This window comes from Aythya ferina (genome assembly GCF_964211825.1).
Source record: "Aythya ferina genome assembly, contig: HAP1_SCAFFOLD_115, whole genome shotgun sequence".
Taxonomy (NCBI): Eukaryota; Metazoa; Chordata; class Aves; order Anseriformes; family Anatidae; genus Aythya; species Aythya ferina.
In genome coordinates, this window is record NW_028181406.1 from 393,955 (window position 1) to 403,460 (window position 9,506).

The 9,506-nt window shown below is 56.5% G+C and overlaps 1 long non-coding RNA gene across 1 annotated transcript; it reads left to right on the top strand.

Annotated features, from left to right (window-relative positions):
* The first annotated feature begins 457 nt into the window (after positions 1-457).
* Positions 458-2,869, top strand: LOC311428685. The gene is made up of 3 exons (XR_014687821.1): positions 458-674; positions 1,341-1,803; positions 2,660-2,869. It is a non-coding gene; the product is annotated as an uncharacterized lncRNA (long non-coding RNA).
* Positions 2,870-9,506: the final 6,637 nt, after the last annotated feature.

Sequence of the window (9,506 nt, forward strand, 5' to 3'; positions counted from 1 at the left end):
ATGTTGTTAGGTTGATCAGTGAAGACAGGAAAGCTCTTGCTGAATTGTGTCAGAGCACTAGCTTTGGACCACATAGTTCGAATCACATCCGTACACCATTCCAGATTAGGTTAAAAGATTTTTTCTGCTTGCACGTATTCCAGAGCTAGCCGTTGTTAATGATCTGTGTACAAACCAGGACCTATGGTCCTTCAATCTGACGGCTTAAGTTTGCTGCATCTAAAGTAAGTTGCGTGTGCACAAAGCACCACAAAATAGCTGACATGCTGCAAATCATCACCTGTGGTAAAATAAATCAGGTTTCATATAGGCAACAAGTGCCACATCTTTTTTTCCCTTTTTAACTTGCATGTTTCTTTCAGACTTCATGATTTGTGTTTCTGTGCGCTCCGCTTTGACAATGCCAATCGCAAGCGTAAGAAAAAGAAGAAAAAGGAGAAGAAAAAGAAGAAAAAGGAGAAACACCAGGAAAGCAAAAGGCTCCTTGGAACACTTAGATCCTCGTTTCCAGAAGATAACGCGGGAGAAGAAGGAAGAATCCCATCCTCCAGATGGCTCTTCATGTGAATAATGCAGAAGTGAGAGCAGTAAACAACCTTACAAGGAAGGGAAGACTTCCAGTGCAGGCGAAAGCAAGAAATACTGCTCCATCGCATCCAACGACTATACTAAAGGTAAGCGGCCGCAGCGTGTGTGAGGAATTCCTTTTATATTAATCTCGAGATTATTTCAAACAGTCTTGAAGTGCTTGATGACTTAACAGTCTGCAGATTTATTATCAAATCAAAAAAAAACCCCACTTGGTAGACTAATTTTTTCCCAGTTTTGAATGGCCACTAGGAAAGAAGGCCTGAAATAAAGAGGTTAAAGGCAAATGGTTTTCATTTGGTTTGATGATGAAGTGGCAAACAAGAGGAAGAGTTGCAAGCTCCCTTCTTAAATTCAGTCCAGCCAAGTAGGAAAAGTAAATGTGGACAGCTGTATCTTGGCAAAGAAGATAGTAGGGAGCAAGGAGGTTTAGCAGTCAAGATGGAAGGTGATGCCATGAGGCTTAGAGGCTAGTAATGTTCTAATGAATAACAGCCTTCCTAAAAAAAACCTGCCTGAACAATTCACGTGAATAACATACTACCTTCAGCTATTTCAGCTTCTTGCTGTACAGCTGAATGCCTTTTACGTAATGTTTGGAGAAGTAAAATCTCGGAAGAGGTTTTCATATCTTTTGCCCAGTTTGGATGATGAAGTAAATTGCCAGAGTCAGTAGATTCTGGCACTGACAAGTTTCTTCAAGCTTAAGAGCGAGTGCAATTGTTTCCAAGCATTTTTCTTTTCTGAGACAGGGAGCACCAGAAGTTGTCATCTTAAAATACGACATGGAGGGGAGGCTGGTTGTTCACACATTCTTGCCAACATTCATGCAATCTGTCCCATTATCAAGAACAAAATTAGGGACTGAACGGAGGTCTTTCAAATTCCAGTGTTGCAAAAATGGACTTTTTACGATACTAATGTCAAAAGAATCCTGATTGTACTAGACTGGAAGTATCTCTTCTAGCTGAAAAATCAGGAAGAGCACAGAAGAAAATGCCTCTGCTCTACTGCTCTTCGGGCTTCAGTGAATTCTCTGGCCAGCAGATGGCGAACTCGTTCTCTCTAAACCAGTCCAAAGTAGAGGAAGAAAGTCAACGTCTTGCATGCATTACACAAGTGCGGGGCATGGGGATCCCTGGGCTATATACGTGAAAGAGATGTTCGTTGATAAATACAGCAGTACCCGCCCCACTTGGATACACTGCTTGCAAGGTAAGCAGGATAGGAGGGCTGTGCAAAGCAATTCTGTTAAATTGAGGAATTCAAGTATTTCGTCAAGCCTGAAGATACTAATTAGTTTCCTTTTGGGGAAGGTCAGTCTTTCAAAGCAAAGAAAAAATGTCTCTTAAGCAGGATTTTCTGAATGGTGGAATCTAATCTGAAAAAAGACCACTTCCACACGTTAATTATTTGCTGGTTTATTATTTTTAATTTTCTACTGTATTGAACCTCTTAAAGAAGCTAGGGACAGACTAGGAGCAACGGAGGACTTGTTAGAGTGCCTTTTCAACCGGAATCATGTTCCTTTGAATAAATGAACAAGGATAGCTAGTGACAATTTGTGATTTAAGGAAATTGCAGATACGTGAGAGAAAGAGCAGCATTAAAGCAGTTAAATTCCTGCATTCCTAAGTGCTCTCTCTAGCAAGTTAGTGAACGCTTCTGTTCTGTGGCTAGGATTTGGTCAGCTTTGATCACTAGTAAACCAAGGATGCCGTCCAGTCAAACCTTCATATGACTGTAACTTACCTAAGGTCAACCGTTTGCTATCAAAGCAGGTAGCTTGGTCCTACTATTCTGTACAGCTCACCAATTTTAGCATAGAATTCAAATGTAGTCCGTTTAATGGGAGGACTTTGGAAGCCGCCTTCTCCAGTCAGTTCAGATGTCGGCGAGGGGCTGGTGAGCCGCTGGGACGGAACCCCCGTTGCCCGGGTTCCCCAAGCAACCGCCCCACTCTCCAGCCACCATGGCAGGTCCAGCAGCCGGCTCCCGCTCCTCCCGGGGCTGCGGCCCTGCTGGCGAGCCCAGCGCCCCAGAGCTCAGCCCAGCGGCCTTTTTCCCACAGAGGGTTTCCCCAGACGGCTTCCGCGGCTTGCGCAGACGCAAAACTCCCCCTTCGTCGTCCCAGCCGTGCCGCCAACGGTGGCTGCCTGGCTGCTGCCCTCCCTCCCCGGAGCGACGGCGCTGCCCTTGCAGCCCCCGCAGGTACCCACCCTCCCCTCCGCGCTGCCCCAGGCCACCGTCTGGCACGTGGTGCCGGGGGTCCAGGGGCAGGTGCTGCAGCTCCCCGCCGGGGTGCAGCTGCCACCTGGGGGGCACCTCCCAGCCCAGGGGCACCACCTGCAGCTTGGGCAGCTCCCCGCCGGGGGGCAGCTCCCTGCTGTGGGGCAGCTCCCCGCCGTGGGGCACCAGCTGCAGCTGGTGCAGCTCCCCGCTGTGGGGCAAAACCTGCAGCTGGTGCAGCTCCCAACCATGGGGCACCAGCTGCAGCTGGTGCAGCTCCCAACCATGGGGCACCAGCTGCAGCTGGTGCAGCTCCCCGCCGGGGGGCAGCTCCCCCACACCGCTCCTCCCTGTGCCCCCGTCCATCAGTGGGGACAGCCCATGGTGACGGGGACACTGGTACCCCACCATGCGCTGGGGCTGGGGCCCAGGGCCGTGCTCCATGGGGAGCTCCTGCACCCCGCAGGCACCTGCCTGTTGCAGGCCCCCGCCCAGCGCAACCCCCCGCCACCCCTCGTCCCGGGGCCTCCGCTGCGGGGGCAGGCGCTCCCCACGCCCCGCACCCTGAGCAGCAGCCGGGGGCAGCTGCCGGAGCCCTGCTTGCACGCCGTGGGGCTCAGCGAGGACCAGGGGCCCCCGCTGCCCGGCCCCACTGCCCCCAAGCCTGCCCAGGCTCCAAGGACCGCCAGCACCCAGACGGCGACGCCTGACGGTGAGTTTGGGGCTGGCACAGCCGGCCGCTGGGCGCCCCACACCCAGGGGCCATGGGAAAGCTGACATCGCCCGTCTTGGGGGATTTTCTTGCTTCGTCCTCAGCGGCGACAGCCCCGCAGGTGCCTGAGGAGCCCCCGCAGCTGCCCGAGCTGGGCCCTGATGCCTTTGCCGAGGCCTTTCCAGAGCTGGCAGGGGACAGCCAGCAGCTGCAGCACATGCAGGACGAGCTCCTGGCCGACCTGGACATCCCCATCCCCGGCATGGAGGAGCTGCTCAGCTGGCTCGATGCCGTGGAGCCCCAGGACGCCTTCCCCGATTTGCCCAGCAGTCCTGCCCTCAGCCGCTTCCTCTCGCAGCTGCCCGACCTCTGCGAGGACATCGAGGAGCCGAGCACGCAGGGACTGGAAGCCACAGGAGCCCTCGGTGAGGTCCCCTCAACCCCTGGGCTGCGCCCCGAGAAGCTTGAGGGTGGGCTGTCGCTGCAGTCCCCCGTCGTGCCAGCAGTGAGCCCCCCGCTCAGCCCTGCAGCCAGTCCCCTGCCCAGTGCGCTTAGGAGCCCCCTACCCAGTCCACCCCTGAGTCCCCCCAGGAGCCTCCCTGACACCCAGCTCCTCAGTGCCCTTAGTAGACCCCTGCCCCAACCCCCCCAGCGTTCCCTCAAGACCCGCCCCAACCCCAAGGTCCCCAGTGCCCTTAGTAGACCCCAGCCCAAATCCCCCCCGAGTTCCCCCAAGAAACGCCCCAACCCCAAGGGCCGCACTGACCATAGGAGACCCCTGCCCAAACGCCCCCTGGGTCCCCTCAAGAGCCCCCCGCCTGCCCCTGCGTCCACCGGCACCAAGCGGGGGGCCAAGCGCCCTGCGCCCAGCAGCACCCCCGGGACAGCGCAGAGCTGCCAGCACAGGAGGCCGACGACAGAGAACCCCCCCGGCAAGGAGAGGAAGACGCTGCTGGGCCAGGCTGGCCAAGGCCGCAAGAGACCGTGCCAGGGGAAGACGGGTGGCAGCAGCACGGTGGCTGGCAGCAGCAGGGAAGCAGGCAGCAGCGGGCAGCAGCTGGCGATCAACAGCACCACGGCACCCAGCAAGAGAGCGCGAAGCCCGGGGGCTGCAGGGGGGCAAGGAGCAGCGGCGCCACCTCCCCGCAGAGCGCGGCTGCTGCCGGAGACTCCGAGTGGGGAGCCCCGTGCCATGCGGCCCCAGGACAGGCTCTGTCCCCAGGCCAGCGGGGCCAAGACGCTGCAGCGCCAGCAGCTGGGGACAAAGACCCCCAGCGAGACTTTGCAGCCGCTGGGGGCCAGGGCCAAGGCGCTGGGGCCAGCATGCCAGCTGGCCTGTGTGCAGCCGCAGCCCACCTCCAGCAGCCCTAGCAGCATGCCCAGCGCCCCGCCGACAGTGCCAGGCTCCAGCTACCCGTGACCGACCTCGGGCTTCTCCTCGACGGCCCCCGCAGCACCCAGGCAGGCACAGAGACCTCTGCAGGCACCTGCTCCAGCTTCAGCCACGCTCCTCAGCCCTTGCCCCTCTCGCTTGCCCTCTCCCCTCTCTCGTGCTGGAGCTAGGGGATGGGCTTGCCACTCACAGGGATGGCAACAGCGCCAATGGCAAATGCGCGCGCGCCTCACCCAGGAAGGTGGCAATGGCAAGCTGGGGAGATGCTGGCAGCAGCTGGGCTGGGAAAGCTTGGCCATGGCAACTGCTGCTTGGGACACCAAAGGGCTGAGAGACAAGACTTGCTTCTTCTTTCGGGGCATTGCTCTTCTTTCCTGCCTTCTGGATTAAATTCCTCTCCTTAGGTGGTCACTCAGCAAGGCCTCTGCCTGCAGAGCACTTCTTCTTGCACTGGCATGCCAAGGGGATAAGAACTGGGAGGTCTTTGGGATAGCAAATGATCAGTGGGATGGGAAGTGATGATGGGGATAGCAATTCATTGGAATGGGACAAATGGGTTTTATTTGTATTAAATTTAAATTTTAAAATTTTCATTTAATTTATTGTTTTTCTTATTTATTTAATTAAATCCACTTTATTGACTGTGTTGTACAGTATGGCATTGTTTTATTATTATAAAATTATAAGTATTTAATAGCATTAAATATTTTTATATATTAATATCTTATAAACTGTAAGTATCATTATTTATTATTTTGTTGGTTTTTATTCCTTTTCTACCCTATTAAACTCTCTTTATCACAACGCACTGGTTTGGATTTTATTTTTCCTTCCGAGTCGTTCTGGATTCACTCCGGATGGGGGGACACTAGCGAACGCCTGTGTGCTTCAGATCCAAGGTCACCTTTGCCCTCATTCAAGATACATATTTGCATCTGTTGTTGTGAAACAAAATTAACAACAGGAACAATAAAGTTACCTACTTGCTAGCAGCAGCTCTACATTTGCTGGGGTCTGCTCTGTGCATTTTGAAGACCATTCCATGCTCTTCAGCCCCTTCAGGAGGAAATGTATGGTTCTAGGAAAATGCGTCTTGACCTGATGCAAAGCTGTGACGCAGCCTGCAGCTGCTGCAAGCCCTGGCATTTTACCTGCAGCCCCTCCAACAACTCTGATGTTCCCTGCATCGACTTCAACCACTGCGGCAGGACCTGAGGCCCCTCAAAGCCTTGTCACACACCCTGCGGCCCCTCCAGCCCCTGGCATGTTCCCTGCAGCACCTCCAGCCCCTGGCATGTTCCCTGCAGCCCCTCCAAGCCTGGCACAGGCCCTACAGCTGGCTCCGGGGACGACCCCGCTGCTGTCTCAGGCACCAATACACACAAGGGGAAGGAATGCATGCAGAAGTCATCTCGTTTCGGAAGGGCAGAAAGTCCTCCCAAGAAGGGGAAGGAGCAAGAGGAAGGCGAGGCAGCCTACCCCAAGGTAGGGCCATCCCAGGGCACAGGAGGCTGTTGGAAAGGAGAGCAGAGAGAAAAGCAGCAGGAAGCAGGTGATCCCCATCCCTGGGTGAGCTGCGAGCCATGGGACAAGATTGCAGCTGTCCTCCAGGCGAGCACATTGTCAGCTGGCTGCTGCGCTGCTGGGATAGCAGCTGCGGGAGCCTGGCAGCAGAGGGCAGGGAAGCCAAGCAGCTGGGATCCTTCTCTGGGGAAGGGGGCACTGAGAAAGCGCTTGCAAACAGGGCACAAGCCCTCAGCCTCTGGAGGCGTGAAGGAAAGGGATCCCTTCTGGGAAGATGCTGTGGGCTTGCTGAGGCTCGAAGAACAGACGGTGCTGGCTGCTACCAGCGTGCTGCAGCAGCGGCAAGACAGAGCCGTGGTGGTTTTCCTCAGCTGGGCAGCTGAGCTCCAGCACAAGCGCTCTCTCCCTGCCCCTCCTCCAACGCCAAGGGGAGAAAAGAGGCTGGCAAGGGCTCAAGGGCTGCCAGAAGGACAGGGAGATCACTCCACAAGGAGCGTCACGGGCAAAGCAGGCTCAGCACAGCCTGTTCCAGTCCAGCCCGGGGCCTGCTCCTGCGGGGGCTCTCCACAGGCCGCGGCCTCCTCCAGGCCACAGCCACCTGCTCCACCGGGGGCTCCTCCAGCCACAGGGGGGCTGCAGCGTGGAGATCTGCTCCACGGGGGACCCATGGGCTGCAGGGGGACAGCCTGCTCCACCAGGGGCCTCTCCCTGCACAGGCCGCAGGGGAACTGCTGCTGGGAGCCTGGAGCACCTCCTGCCTCCTGCTGCACGGACCTTGGGGGCTGCACAGAGCTTTCTCACTCCTCCCTGAGCCAGACGCTGCTGGGCAGCAGCTTTTGTTCCCTTTCTTAGATGGGCTCTCCCCCAGGCGCAAACATTATCCTTTTGCTCTGCGTTCTGGGCAGCAGCTGGTGGGTCCCTCCTGGAAGGAGCCTCCTGGCAGCGGCCCTGAGCTCCCATGGGGCAGCTGCTGCATTCTCCTCAAAGAGGACACCCCTGCAGCCCCCCGCTCCCACAGCCTGGCCACGCAAACCCAAGCCAAGACACCGAGCGAGCCTCCCTGATTGCCAGCCAGCAGCTGGCTCAGCCTGGGACCCCAGGCCAGTGCCCACAAGACTCTCCTGGGCCTTGAAAAGCAAGCCTTGTGGGGACGGAGCACCCACAAAGAACGGACTCACACAACAGGACTCCTTGCCAACACTGCCTCACAGACACCTGGGCCTTGAGCGGGTAGCTCACCTTGAGCGAGCTCATTTCCTTCCCAGTAGCTGAAATGTGCCCTTTCGGGGGCATTTGGGGACTACAGCGTGCTGCTGAGAGGGATGTTGGAGCTCCTGCAGGGCAGTGCTTCCACTAAGGCAAGGCCTTTTCTGCATCTTCTACTGCCCTGCAAGCGAGGATGCTTGGGGCACACAAGAAGCTGGCAGGGGACACAGCTGCAGGGATTGCAGGGATTCCTAAAGTCATAGCCAAATACAAGAAAGACAGGAGGACGTGATGCTTCCGAGAGAAAGGAGCTTGCTTTGGGGTCCAAATCCATCCATTTTTCAAATTAAAATATTTTCATATATTTTATTTGGGGCCTCCTCCTCCACCATCACTTCCTCCAACACATCCTCCTCCTCCTCATTTTCTAGGATTTTTCTGTTTTTTATTTTTTGGCCTCCTCCTCTCCCACCTCCTTCTCCTCACCCACTTTTTTTGTATTGGTGATTTTTTTGGCCTCCTTCTCCACAACCTCCTCCTCCTCCACGTCCTCCTCCTCCTCTTTTTTTGTCTTTTACATTTTGGCCTCTTCCTCCTTTTCAACTCCTCCTCCACCACTTCCTCTTCCTCCTCCACCACATACTACTATATATATATATATATATATATATATATATATTTTATTATTATTATTTTGGACTCCTCCTCCACAACCTTCTCCTCCGCCACCTCCTCCACCTATGCTTCTTTTGTCTGGATTCTTTTTTTTTGGCCTCAACCTCAAACACCTTTCCTTCCGCAACGTCCTCCTACTATTATTTTGTTATTTTTTCGATTTTTTTTGCCTCCTCGTCCACCGCCTCCTCCTCCTCCTCCACCGCCTCCTCCTCCTCCTCCACCGCCTCCTCCTCCACCGCCTCCTCCTCCACCGCCTCCTCCTCCACCGCCTCCTCCTCCACCGCCTCCTCCTCCACCGCCTCCTCCTCCACCGCCTCCTCCTCCACCGCCTCCGCCTCCACCGCCTCCGCCTCCTCCGCCTCCGCCTCCTCCGCCTCCGCCTCCTCCGCCTCCTCCACCGCCTCCTCCTCCTCCTCCACCGCCTCCTCCTCCTCCTCCACCGCCTCCTCCTCCTCCTCCTCCACCGCCTCCTCCACCGCCTCCTCCTCCTCCTCCTCCTCCTCCTCCACCGCCTCCTCCTCCTCCTCCTCCACCGCCTCCTCCTCCTCCTCCTCCACCGCCTCCTCCTCCTCCTCCTCCACCGCCTCCTCCTCCACCGCCTCCTCCTCCTCCTCCTCCGCCTCCTCCTCTTCCGCCTCCTCCTCCTCCGCCTCCACCGCCTCCTCCTCCTCCTCCTCCTCCTCCTCCACCTCCTCCTCCACCGCCTCCTCCTCCTCCTCCACCGCCTCCTCCTCCTCCTCCACCGCCTCCTCCTCCTCCACCGCCTCCTTTTCCTCCACCGCCTCCTCCTCCTTCTCCACCGCCTCCTCCTCCTCCTCCTCCTCCTCCTCCTCCTCCTCCTCCTCCTCCACCACCACCACCTCCTCCACTACCTCCTCCTCCTCCTCCTCTCCATTTATAGGGAGGAGCAGCCACATCCCCGGTTGATGACAGGCTATTTGCATAATAGCTAACAATCGCTACCCAGGCAACCAGGCCACAAGCAATGCATCACAGAGCGTCATCAAGTTGCTAGGAGCCGCCAGCTGCTACCTTACAGGGCTACGGTGCCATGGTCCTGTGGGATTACAAACAGAACTAGAATTAGGAGCGGTGGTCAACGCTCAGCGCCAGAGAGGGTGTTTTGTTTTGGAGTCCTCCGCCTCCTCCTCCTCAACCACCTCCTCCTCCACCTCC